Here is a 578-nt window from a genome sequence, read left to right as displayed (position 1 = left end):
CTCCCCGGGGCCCTGCGGGGGGGTGGGGGGCAGGCGCCCACCCAGCAGTGACCTGTGCAGTGTCCACCCTGCCCGGCACACGGCAGCCCCCTCGGACGGCCCGATGGGCAGGGCCTGTGGTCAGGGAGCAGCTAGAGCCCAGGGCTGAGGCAGGCGCCGCCCCCACTCTGCGCCAGACCGTGATCCTGGCAGCCAGGCCGGGCTGGCCAGTGCCCCCCTGGGCGCATGGCTGTCACCCCCACTCTCTCCCTGCTTACAACGGCCACGTGCTGTGGAGAGCCTCACTGGCTCCAGGAGGCCGTGGGCGCTGGGCAAGAAGACCGCGGCCCTCGCCCGGAGCCGCCGAACCAGACAGTAGTGTGCACGAGACGGCGGCGCCTGGGCGCGCAGGACGCTGGGCAGGACCCAAGGCCCCAAGGCGCAGGAGCAGCGAGCGGCCGCGGGCACTCGGCCTGGCCAAGGTGGGCGGCCCACGGTGGCCTGAGCAGCGAGGCGGGTGCTCTGTCAGCTGCCCGGCGCCGGGCCCAGCACAGGGAGCAGGAGCCCTCGGACACAGGCCCTGGTCTCTGGCCAGCCTG

Source organism: Condylura cristata, unplaced genomic scaffold (genome assembly GCF_000260355.1).
Source record: "Condylura cristata isolate star-nosed mole 26May11 unplaced genomic scaffold, ConCri1.0 scaffold00020, whole genome shotgun sequence".
Taxonomy (NCBI): domain Eukaryota; kingdom Metazoa; phylum Chordata; class Mammalia; order Eulipotyphla; family Talpidae; genus Condylura; species Condylura cristata.
This window is presented reverse-complemented; position numbering follows the sequence as displayed.